The following is a 13,069-nucleotide window of genomic DNA, read 5'->3' as shown; positions in this document are numbered from 1 at the left end:
AGCCCGCAGTGGGGCCAGGCGTGTGTCATAGGAGGTTGGGAGGCTACAACCATATAAGGGACAGCCTTTATGACAAGGGACGAAGTCCATATGCGGTGAGGGGCAAGTGTCTCAGTGGAACGGTGGCTGTCAGCGGTCCCGGTCCATCTGACACGGCCTCACCCATGTCCCTGGGGAGGATCTCTGAGATGGCCCTGGCTGGGTCCCCCGGTTGGTTATCTGCCTTGACAAAAGGGTCAACAGCCAAGCAGGAAGCATCAACAGGAGCTGCTGAGGAGGGGAATGAAGAGGCTGGCCCTGAAGGAAGAGGCCACGTACCTTTCCACGGGGTGGGGCCCAGAGCCGAAGATCAGCCACTGTCCGGGGCCGGAGGAGCCGGGCTGCTGGACCCAGGGTGCGCACCTTTGCCCCTGCGGGCATTGCTCGTGGGCTCCTGACATTTGTGGCCCCGCAGGCTGAGGGTTCCCAGATCTGTGGGAACACAAGAAGCCACCCAGCCGGCTTTTCGTGTGCAACGACTGGATTTTCACAAACAATATACGTTTTAAACAGATTCTGTCCCGGGTTTTGGGATACCTGAAAAGGACAAGGGGAGTGAGATAGGAGAAGGGAGTTGGGGTAAATTGGAAGGGGAGGTGAACCATGAGAGACTATGGACTCTGAAAAACAATCTGAGGGGTTTGAAGGGGCGGGGGGGTGGGAGGTCAGGGTACCAGGTGGTGGATATTATAGAGGGCACGGCTTGCATGGAGCACTGGGTGTGGTGAAAAAATAATGAATACTGTTATGCTGAAAATAAGTAAAACAAACAAACAAACAAACAAAAAACTGTTCTTAGACTCCACAAGGATGGTAACATTCTGAGATGTGCGCCAGCCACCACCAGGGGGTAGGGAAGAGACATGGACAGGGTATCAGAAGTGGTGGAGGAAAAAAATCAAACTGTTAACTGGATCGTGTGTCTTCCGAGTTGGGCCCATTTCATGTGGCGGTGACAGCTCTAACTGCCAGGTTTCGTTTTCCTTCAGGGTCCAGGGTCTTCTCCTGTGGCTCTGAGGCATCTGCTAGTGAAACGTGCCCATTTTCTTCTTTATTTCCTATTTACGGTGTTGTGGTCTGGCTTTTCTCTCCCTGTCTTTCATGAAACTGGTTTCTAAAATTCACTTTGCAGTCAAGTACCCTCCCATGCTCTTCCTCTAGGTCCTTACCCTCGAGCAGGGCATCTGGGCATCTCCGAGGTATGGCTGCAGATTCTTCTGGCACTCCTCCCGGTGAAAGGGGGGATCTCTGTCTCCTCTCTTGGAATCTAGCTGTGAGTGCTTTGACCAATAGATCACAAAAGGCCATGCAGTTTTCCCTTAAAAAAATAAATTGGGTGGGGCGCCTGGGTGGCTCAGTGGGTTAAAGCCTCTGCCTTCGGCTCGGGTCATGGTCCCAGGGTTCTGGGATCGAGCCCCGCATCGGGCTCTCTGCCCAGCAGGGAGCCTGCTTCCTCCTCTCTCTCTCTGCCTGCCTCTCTGCCTCCTTGTGATCTCTGTCTGTCAAATAAATAAATAAAATATTAAAAAAAATAAATTGGGTAAGTTGGGGGTGGCGGGTGGGGGGATGAAGCATGAGAGACTGTGGACTCTGAGAAACAAAGTGAGGGTTTTGGAAGGGAGGGGGGTGGGGGGTTGGGTGACCCTGGTGGTGGGTATTAAGGGTATTAAGGGGGGCACGTATTGCATGGAGCACTGGGTGTGGTGCATAAACAATGAATCTTAGCACACTGAAAAAAATAAAATTAAGATGTTAAAAAAAAGAAAAGAAAAGAAAAGAAATGTCCAGAACAACTGTTCTTGGACCCCTCAGTCACCATGAAGGAGACCAACTACTCCAAGGCCATTAGGTAGTGAGAAAGCCCAAGGCTCATGGGAAGGCCATGTGTGGGCTCTTCCATCGGCAGTGCCAGCTAAGCCCAGGCCTCAAGTCATGTCAGGTTCGGTGCCAGATATGTGAGTCAAGAAACCTCCACATGATTTCAGCTCCCCGTCAGGCAAGCTGTGCCCAGCTATTTGAGTCTCCCCATCTGAGGTCTCTGATCTCGTGGACCAGAGATAAACCATCCTTGTCCTGGATTCACAGAATCCATGAGTGTAAAGAAAAATTATAGGGGTACCTGGAAGTCTCAGGCAGTTAAGTGGCTGCCTTCAGCTCAGGTCATGATCTCAGGTCCTGGGGTCGAGCCCTGCATCGGGCTCCCTGCTCAGTGAAGAGCCTGATTCTCCTTCTCCCTCTGCCTGCCGCTCTGCCCACTTGTGCCCTCTCTGTCAAATAAATAAATAAAATCTTGAAAAAAAAAAGAAAAGAAAAATTACAGTTACGGCACTGAATTTTGAGGATGATTTGTTACATAGCATTCGATAGCCAGGACCATAGACTGGAACATCTGGACCGTAGACTGCCTTCTCTCCATTTGCATGTCTAATCATCACCACAAACTTAATATAGCCCAAAGAGACCTTCAAATACTCTTTTCTGATCCGAACCCTGCTCTCCTTCTGGTTGTTTCTGTCTCAGTAAATTATACCATTGCTCATGGCAAAATCCTTGGACTCATCCCTTATTTCTCCCTTAGCTTTATTTTTTACAACCCATCTGCCAGCAATGCCTGGTGGTTTGACCATAAAACCCAGCTCTAATCCCATTGAGGGGTCTTCTTGCCTGATACCAAGATATCATCTCTCCACTGTGTGGCTGAGATGCCTTCCAACTCTTCTCTTGATTTTCCTCTTGTCCTTTTGCTTTCCATTCTACACAAAGGAAAGAGAGTGATTTCTATGACACGGGAGCAGGTCACATCTCTCTTTGCCTAAAATGCTTCAGTGGTTTCCCTTTTTGAAAAAAATAAATAAATAAAATAGAAACTCTTTTCGATGGTTTCTATCTTTTCTACCCCACCCATTACATTTCATATCACTCCCCTTTTTTGTTTTTCACTTTCAGTCAGGGGTCCTCCCCATTCCTTCGATGTGCCAAAGTTTTCCTTTGTCCTTTATGGAGCACTTGAAAAGGAGTTGGCCAAGAACTTGGTTTGGAAGCCTTTGGTGACCGCTCCCCTCCAGCCTTCAAAGGCGGTTGACAAGGCTGAGAGGATCTTGAGAAGAGACAGAGAATCACGTTAGGAAGCAGCGCTCATGGGACTGAAACTCTAAGCTGCAGCTTAGGAAGAGGTGCGATGAGAAGGTTGTTAGAGAAGCCTTGGACATGAACCACCTAGAGTCTGGGGGACACAAAGGACTGGTGCCAACTCATGAAAATAAAAAACAAGACGAGAGGTGGATGGGACAGCGTGGGCAGCAGAATAGAGAGCTACATTTGAGAGGAACTGGATTGAGACTGGTATGGGTCAGAGCTGTAGAAATATGGAACCCAAAGGAAGGCAATTGTCTTGGGCTTATTTCCAAAGGGATCCTCTGTAAGAGGGCTTCAGCCAGGCAGCAAGACAGCTTTGAAAAGAAGCTGAGATTGACTCTCAGGTACAGCCGCTGAAGAGGAACCGCAAGTAACCAACCAAGCAAGCAACCAACCAACCTGTGGAGATTGAAACGATGAGCAGGAAGTGGGGAAAGAGGCTTGGGGAAGAGCTTTCTGTGCCTTCTCAGGTGAAGAGGCAATTGCACGTGCAAAAGCTGAGGGACAAGAGGGGGGCTGGTTTACTTGTATAGCTGCGAGGTGTGTAGTATGCTTGAATGCTAGGTGTGAGAGGGGCGGGGTGATGATGGCTCCAGATGGAGGAGTGACATGAGACGAGCTGGGAGAAGGGACAGAAGGGTCCAGATTTTCTTAAGTATGTTGTGAAGTTTGGAATGCATCTTAACGACCGTGGGAAACTTAGTAAGTTGCAATCTGACCAGTCTTGTGTTTGGCTTTCAAAGTCGGCTTTGGCTCTAGTGAGGAGAATGGCTTATGGTATGAAAGAGTGGAATTGGGGAGGTCAGTGAGAGACTGTGGTGACAGACAGGAGACTGGACTTTGTTGCCGTGCCAGCAGGAATGCAAAAGAGTGGCCAGATTCACAAAACATTTAAGAAAGAGGTGGTGGATTTGAAGTGGGAAGATAACTGGAAAAGAAGAAGAATCATGGACAACGAATCCCAGATTTCTTTCTCGAATAATGGAGTAGAAGATGTTGGTATTCCATGAGGTGGTGAGTACAAGATCAAAGCAAAGGTTTGAGGGACAGGTGCATATTCAGTGATGAAGGCACAACAGGTGAAGGACAGAGTGTGCGAGCTGATATATAAGAGTTGAGCTCAGGAGGCAGAGCTGTGTCAAAGCTTCACACTTATGCCATTAACATATGGTCCATGTTTGAAGCCATGTGTGTGGAGTGTGTATTGTGAACAGAGAAGATGGTCTAGGACAGATCCCAAAGGAATCTGCCCTGGAAAAGGAAAGAACCCACAGAGGAACACCAAAGGGAAGGGAATATCAGAAGACAGGAATAACATGGAAGAAGTGTGTTAGGAAGAAAAGTGGTATTAAGAAGGACAGGACTTGGGGCACCTGGGTGGCTCAGTGGGTTAAGCCTCTGTCTTTGGCTCAGGTCATAGTCTCAGGGTCTTGGGATTGAGCCCCACATCGGGCTCTCTCTCAGCAGGGAGCCTGCTTCTCTCTTTTTCTCTCTCTCTCTGCCTGCCTCTCTGCCTACTTGTGATCTCTGTCTGTCAAATAAATAAATAAAATCTCAAAAAAAAAAAAAAAGGACAGGACATTTCCACTGATGATGAAATGTTCAGACTGAGCTTGACCATGACCAAGTCTAGGGGGACTGGGGAACCTGATTAGTGGGAGGCAGAAAAGCAAAAACAGCATCTATAGGAAATACTTGTTTTGCTGTAACCAACAAATGCATGAAAAGATCTTCAAGTACAATAACAAGAAGCTGAAATAAAACTAAGGTTTTACAGTCAAAGATTTTAAAGATGATCCAAACTTAATGTCAACAAGTATGTGAAGAATGAGTACTATCATTTGAGAGGTAAATTGGTGCAAACTATTGGAGAAATGTGGCTAGAACAGAATGGTAGGGTGACAAAGGCTTAGGGTAGGGGACTCCCTGTATATTATAATGGGTTTGTTTTTCTCAATGTATTTTTTTATTGTAGTAAAATAAATACAACATAAAATTTATAATTTTAACCATTTTTCAGGTGTACAATTCGGTGGCATTAAGTGCATTTCAAATGTTATGCAACCATCACCAGTGTCTATTTCCAGAAATTTTCATTATCCAAACAAACTTTCTACCCAATAAATAATAACAACAATTCTCCCCTTGTCCCAGCCACCATAACCACTATTTTACTTTTTGTCTTTATGATTTAACCACTCATGTAAGTGGTATCATATAATATTTATCTGCTTGTGTGTAGTTTATTTCACTTAGCATAATGTTTTTATGGTACATTCACATTGTAGCACGTCTCAGAACTTCCTCTTCAAGGCCGAATAATATTCTACTGTATCTATATACTACATTTTCTTTATCCATTCATCTGTTTCAATATTTTTTGTTTGTTTTGAGTATAGCTGACACACAGTGTTACATTAGTTTTAGGTGTACAGCTTAGCAATTTGACAAGTTTATACATTATGCTGTATTCACCACGGTATAGCTACCATATGTCCTATTATGTGGCTATTAAAATATCAATGACTATATTCTCAATGACATTTTAAAGTAATGGTTGTTCTAGTATTAAAAATTTTGGAGTATTGTATTAACCATTATGAGTAAAGAGAAATTATGGAGTATTGTATTAACCATTATGAGTAAAGAGAACAAGCAAACACATTTGTTGTCTTGAATATGGAATTATATGTAAAATAAAAATTAATTTGGTTTTAATAAGGGGAATGTGAGATACAGATGAATGCAATTAAATGAATATATATTAAATATGTATACTATAAATATATATTTTATAATATAATACATATTAAATTTAATGACTGTATAAGGTGAGTTACTGAGTTAAAATAAGGAGAGAAAGTTATGCATGTTTCTCCATTGACTACATGACTATGTATTCTCATCTATTAGCTCCTGCATAGTTTCAAGAGAGAGATTAATGTCTACTTTTAGGCACTACCACTGAGGAAAACCTAGAGAAGTTTCTGTAGGAGGACTGCTGCACTGATGGGCTTCTCCATCTCCATGGAAACAACTCCTTATCATGAGATCATGACACTGGAAGGAAGAATACAGCTGAATGATTCCAAGCAATGACCATGATGTGCATAGGATTGGACTTTCCATTTCAGGGGATTGAGGGAGCTTGGGTGTGGTTTTCTGGAATTGATGGAATGTCTACCAATTGCATCATCCCTGGAGAAAGAACTGAAAAATGAACTATTTGGTCTGGTTTAGTAATTAGCTGAAATTTCTAGAAGCTTCCCCATGTAGGAGCTGAGTAAGTTGAATATTTGTGAGCCCAAGTCACAGAAAAACAAGTTATTGCAGAAAAACTGGGTTGTGTGTGCAAATACCGCGACTTCCTTTTGAAATACGATTCTGAATCTAGATTTTTGCCTGGAAGTCCAAGATAAGGAGAAATTTCAAAAATACTTCAGTCCTTTCTTTTGAGAAGTTAACCTTGTTTAAAGCATGATCTGTTAAAAAACACAGTAGTTTCTTTTATGAGGAAGCTGTGTGCTTTTTTATGAGGCTTTATAATAAAAATGTTTTTCGGTAGTAGGGAGGACTTTAGAAGTAGGAAAAGTGAATAATATTTAGTTATAGTAACTTAGAACCAATTGTGTCTCTTCCTGTGCTGCTTTTTTTTGTTTGGAAGACAGAGAAAATTTGAAACCCACTTCTGACTATATAGAACTTTATAGAAGCAATGTGTTTTTTTAACACCATTTCTGTTAAATTATTTATTTTTCAATTCGTCTGTAGCTTATATGTGAATTTATCTTATATAATAGTCCAATAAAGTAGATAGATATAAGATATTGAAATTAACAGCTTTCCTATTTATCAGCAATAATCAGCCAGAAAATATCCAGATAAAAGATTTACCTTATATAATGATAAAAACAAAATAGCCATTTCTAGAAGTAATTCTGGTGAGAAATTGCTGAAACTTACTTAAAATAAGTTGAAAAGCTATTTTTGAGAGATGTCATGGAAAATTTAAATAAATGGAGAGTGATACTGCATTTCTGAGTGGGGAAAAGGGTGTATTAGTCAGCTTGGGCTTCCATAACAAAACACCACAGACTGGGTAGCTTAAACAACAGAAATTTATTTTCTTGAAGTTGTAGGGGCTGGACCAAGGTGCCAACAGGATTGGTTTCTGGAGAAGCCTCTCTCCTTGGCTTGTAAACACCCATCTTCTAGCTGTGCCTTCACGTGGATTTCTCTCTGTATGCTCACAGAGAGAGATTTCTCTTGTCTTTTCTTCTTATATGACGGCAACAGCAGCCCTATAGGATTAGAACCCCACTCTCAGGAACTCATTTAACCTTAATTACCTCCCTAAAGTCCCTATGTCCAAACACAGTACCACTGGGTTTAAGGAGTCAACATATGAATTTTGAGGGGACGCAGTTCAGTCCAAGCAGAAGGAAAATGTGCAGATGTTGGCTCTGGCCAAATCCATGAATTTCCAATTAAAATACTAAAAAGATTTTTGTGTGTTGGCAGGGTTGTAGAACTTCAAATAAAATTACTCTTCCCTTTAACTGAAAAGATAAATACTTCAGCACAAATGAATAAAGAAGATAAATGAGGATAGGTCGAGGTTGGGAACATTATTCACACTATGTACTGAAAATATTATAAAGTTTCATAAATTAAAAATGTGGAAATGGGCTAAGGTTAGCATTTCGGTAGAACAGAATAGCTATCCCTGAAAATCCACTTTTAAAGGTGTATAAATATATTTATACATTATATATTATTATATTATTATTTTATATTATATATAATATATATTAATTATATGTCATATGTAATATTTATATGTAATACAATATAATATATAAAGTATGTATTATATATTTATAAACTTATATATAAACATATATTATACACATGAAATATATATTTCAGTGTTTATATAGTATAAAATATACACATGACTCTTCAGGAAAGAAGTTTATATTTGTGCGTGTGTGTGTGTGTGTGTGATAAATGATGCCAGAAAATATGGCAACTGAGGAAAAATTCCTTACTTCACACCGTACTCAAAAACAAATCACAGATATTTAAATAATAAATCAAATCATAGAAAGATTAAGTGCAAGTGAATCTTTATCCAACCTTTGACAATGCCAGTACTTTGTAAACTCAGAAGTAATGGCAGTAAAAGTATATGGAAGATACATTTAGTAGATAAAAGTAAAAACTTCTGTATGTTTAAAAGGAGTAATAAAAAACGTTTGTTGCCTGAATGAAAGATGTCATGGCAGCGTGTGAGGAAACATTTTAATTCATAGTGCGGGCACTCCCTTTGCATTGGCTGGATGCCATGTGGTTACTGACTCTCTTCCTGATTATGTAAAATATATATGGATTCAAGGGTACGTGTGTGTATGTGTGTGTGTGCATATATGTACAATGGTGGCTGCGTGAGAGTGTGTGTGTATATGTATGTGTGTGTAATCTGCTCTTCAAACAGCATGATCACATTTCTTTTTTCTCCTGCCAAACTGTTTTGAGGACCACCGTGTCTTACCTACACTGTGGAGTGTCAGGCTAGGAAGATCGGGACCTCGGTGGGCTATGAGCCCCCCTCACAAAGGCCAGGTCTGTTTTCTCCTATGAATCTGCTGGAGTTGCTACAAGTCTTTCCTGTCCCATCATCTCACTGCGACTGTCTCCTCGAGCCCTTTGAACTCTGCCCCCTCACCTCGGTTCTTTCGTTAAGCTTTCCTGCTGGAATGGCTGGTCCTGGAAGATGCGCCGATGCTCTATCCAGGGCCCAGGGAAGAAGGTGGACTCTAACCACTACGGTCATGACACTTTTTCTGCGCCTTTCTTCATGGATAGGGGCTAAAGGGAGCTGCGAGGTGATGGCAATTAAGCGTAAAAAGGAAAACGATTTTAGTAGCAAGTTTAAAGCAGTCTCCCAAAGGGCTAATATCCTTCCTATGTGAACATATGGTAAGACTCAGTAAAAAGAACACCAAAGTTTGAAGGATGGACAGGTAATAAACATGAACAAGCAAGATACCAAAGAAAACAGGGATACCCAGCAAGCAGCCATTCAAGGACTTTGGGGCCAGACAGCATGGGTTAACATTCTGCCGCCTCCCCGTGTTACCTGTATCTTTGGGCAAGTTAGTTAATCTTTCTATTTCTCAATTTCCTCATCTGTAAAATGGGGATGATGATGGTACAAATAATAAAATATTAATAATAACAACTACCTAACATGATTGTTTCAGGTACCAAGTGATTTTATAAATGTAAAGCTCTTAAACTATTCCTGGGACATACACTATTTAAATGATATAGATGATGATGATTATTATCTCATTTGAAATGTAAAAAATGCTAAGTAGAAAAAACAATGGATCGAAATTTTCTATTAAATTAGAAAAAAATAGGAACAATGAGGGGTAGTAAAATTAGTACTCTCACACAGGGGTAGGATTTAAAATAGATTTCATGAGAATATGTATGCATGTATACACACACACACACACACACACACACATAAGACTCAGAATGCAATAGTACACAGCCATAAAAAGATGAGACCTTGCTATTTGTAGCAACACAGGTGGACCTAGAGGGCATTATATTAAGTGAAATAAGCCACACTGAGGAAGACAAATACCATATGATTTCACTCATATGTGGAATCTAAAAATAAAAAAAATTGAATGAACAAGCAAGTCAGACCTATACATACAGAGAACAATCTGATGGTTGCCAGAGGGAAGAGGGGTGGGGGGGGGTGAGTAAAATAGGTGAAGGGGAGAGGGAAATACGGGCTTCCAGTGATGGAATAAGGAAGTCCTGGGAATCAAAAGCACAGCATAGGGAATCCCAACAACGATCTTGTAGTAGTGTGGTGGCAGATGGGAGCTATACTTGTGAACACAGCATAGGGTATAAAGAAGTTGAACCACTATGTTGTACACCTGAAACTAATGTAATGCATCAACTATACTCATATAAAAAAATTTAAGTAAAAATAAAATACATTTCAAGCTTTGGGAAAGCAATTATTATTTAAAACACTTTTAATTAGCCGTAACCTTTGACCCAGTAACGGTACTCCTAGCAATCCATTTTGAGGCATACCTAAAAATTCCTTTATGTATCAAGATGTTCATTGTAGTGTTATTTAGTCTAGTAAATACTTGTGATTTCCTTTAGAAATAGAAAAAAGAAATCCCTATACATAGACTCAAAACTAAGATTTATTAAAGGCGTATCTGGTGTCAGACACTATGTTCAGTGCTTTTCATGCATTTTTTCCTTTAATCCTCAGAATAGCTTCAAAAGGCAGATATACTATTTTTATCCTCCTTTAAGAATTTTGTTCAGCTAAACTGCTTATGATAAACATGGAATAGAAGGAGAAATGCTCTTGGCAAATGCTAAGTATAAAAGTAAGATACTTAGTATTATTATAAGCATGCATACTAATATCTCCCTGTGGATAAAAAAAAAAATTGAAAAGAAGTCCATCCAAGGTGAACATTTGTTCTTATTTATTCAAATTGGCTTTTGTCAGTACACATGAATCTAAAGACAGTAGCTACCACCACAATAAAACTATCAAATATAATTTTAAAGAATAAAAACCTGAAAGAGAAAAATGTAAGGGTATGACAGCCAGAAATCTAAAAGCAAGAAGTCATGTTTCACTCAGCTGAAAGCCAAAATCCTGTTGGTGGCCTCCAAGGGCTGCCATTTTGAACTTTGCCCCCTTTTCTCTGGTCTCCCTCCCCCCACCCCAGCCTTGTCCCTCTCTTGGCTCCCCAGTTCCATAAGACTCTTCTTTCTCAGCACACTAGGTGCTTTTACTCCATGGGCTTTGGCTCAAGTGGTCCTTTCTCCTGGAATGCTTTTTTTTTTTTTTTTTTTTTTGTAGATACCCCTAATGCCCTTCGGGATGACATTTGTCCCATGTCCCCTTTGCAGTGAGAATCCCCTAGCTCAAAGTGCATCCTACCTTTGTCCTCTAATCCTACTTCCAACCCCCGTCCACCACTCTCAATTTTCTCTTTCCATAATACCCGTCACCTTCTAACATACTAGAGGTTTAGCCTGTTTCTTTTGTCTAGGACTTATGATCTGTCTGGCTCTACCAGAGTGTGGCTTTTAAGGGCGGGAGATTTGAGTGATCCACGCTGTACCTGTAGCCAGGACAATGTCTGGGACACAGGAGGATGTCCAAAATGTTTGTTGAATATTACTGATTTTGGTGTCTGGGATGAGAGAAAGGAAGAAGAGTGAAAAAAAAAAAATTCTTAGTTGAGCTCTGGGCAATGTGAGCAGTGGCTTCATTGGAAAGTTGTTATAATCTTATGCCTTTTGACTTACCTGTATTGGTGACCCTATGGCACCTGCCCCGCCCCCCCCCAATCCCCAAGAAGAATTGGATTAGTGTAGCTGTGATATTATATGGCTTGATTTATCTAGGTTTATTCTGCATGTAAATCAATCGATGTCTTACAGTGACTTTAACATGAAGAAAGCTCCATAGTAGTCTACTTTGGAATGTACTTTGGTCTAACCTCTCCCCCTCCCCCACTGTTACTCTTTTCAACTGTTCTGGCTTTGTCAGAACTTAACTGCACATGGTCTCTCTTTTTTCCCAGCCATAGATGGCAGCACACCACTGCCTACGATCAGATAAACAGGCTGAGTTCGTAAGTCAGAGCTGTTGGTCAGGAGAGAGCAGCTAATGAGTAATCAGTCCAAGCTGAATGGCAAATTAATGTCTTCATTAAGTGAACTAACTGCCTTCCTTTATAAACAAGGTCAGGGTATTTATAACTATGGTGCATTTCATAAAGCAAAATGCATCTACACTAATGTAAGTTCGCTAAGGAACCCATGATTTATCTGCAGGAAGCATATGCAAAATCTTACATGGAAACCATCTTTAATAAGGATCGCTACCATTCTGATGTCATCATTAATAAAAGTCACCTTTGCTACGTAGCCTCATTTTTCTTACACAGGGTAAATGAAAAAGGGATTGCCTTAAATAGAAGCCACTCATACGGGATGATATTGGTGGCCTGTTCCAAATCAAGTTCTTAGTAATAAAAATGAAGTGTGATCCTTATCAATCAAATATGTCCACCACTTAGGTTAGAGAAGTTATTTAATGTTTAGATTAGAGTGCACAGGTATAAAGCGTGATGTTTACTAACCACTGTATGTTGCATGTGACATGCTTAATCTTGTCATTGTCAGAGAGCTATGTGAAGAGTTCAGAAACTCTTCTCACAATGTGACCAGATGTCAGGGACCTGGGGAACTTCTGGTTCTAGATCAGTGCTGTACAACAGAAATATAAACGAAAGCACAGGTGTGAGTCACCTGTGATAACTTCATTGTGTATTTTAAGTTTCCTATAAACCACACTGAAAAAAGTGGAAAGAAAGAGGTGATGTTAATCTTAATTCTGTATTATATTTCATTTAACCCAATGCATCTAAAAATATTTAGCAGGTGATCAATATAAAGGTTATTGAGATATTGTACGTTCCTCTCTTCTATACCAAGTAGTCTAAAAATCTGGTGTATGTGTATTACCCACAGCTCATCTCAGGGCAGACTAGCCACACTTCAAGTGCTCAATCTCTGTGTGTCGCCAGTGGTCACTGTAATGTCCAGTCTCATTATTTGTTATGCTTTGAAGTGCATCTCTCCAAAATTGGTATGTTGAAGGACCAGTCCCTAGTACCTCAGAATGTGACTTACCCGGACATAGGGTCTTAACCAAGTTAACATAGGTCATTAGGGTGACCACAATCCGATATAACTGATATCCTTGTCAAAGGAAAAAATGTGGGACAGACACACAGAGGGAGGACAGAGATACGGG

Source organism: Neovison vison, chromosome 6 (assembly GCF_020171115.1).
Source record: "Neovison vison isolate M4711 chromosome 6, ASM_NN_V1, whole genome shotgun sequence".
In the NCBI taxonomy this organism is placed as follows: Eukaryota; Metazoa; Chordata; class Mammalia; order Carnivora; family Mustelidae; genus Neogale; species Neogale vison.
This window is presented reverse-complemented; position numbering follows the sequence as displayed.